Consider the following 413-nt stretch of genomic DNA (forward strand, 5'->3'; position numbering starts at 1 on the left):
GGGTCCCCCTGCCCAAATGGGGACCGGGGGCCAAATCCTGCATGGACATGGGGCTGGAGGCACCACGCTGCCCGGCCTTCCTGCTCACCACCCTGGAACCCCGTGTGCCCCAAATGCTGCACAGCAGGAGCCCGGGGACCATCGGGAAGCTCATTTGGAGAGCTCCCACGGCCCCACGGCCCCGCAGCCCCGCTCCATTTCTCCCCGGCTGCCTTATCAGCAGTGACTTTCCCGACAGCAATCGATAGAAAACATTTTATCGCCTTCCCAGGCGGCAGCATCCTTGGAGTGGCTCTGATTTCTGTTTCTATGGTGACATCTTCCGGGCTTAGGAAAGATCTTGCCTTTCTTGGTTGGTGCTGTGTGATGGAGACGGGGGAGGGGAAAGGCTGTATTTTGTGTTGTTGTCGGTT

Source organism: Meleagris gallopavo, chromosome 16 (genome assembly GCF_000146605.3).
Source record: "Meleagris gallopavo isolate NT-WF06-2002-E0010 breed Aviagen turkey brand Nicholas breeding stock chromosome 16, Turkey_5.1, whole genome shotgun sequence".
In the NCBI taxonomy this organism is placed as follows: Eukaryota; Metazoa; Chordata; class Aves; order Galliformes; family Phasianidae; genus Meleagris; species Meleagris gallopavo.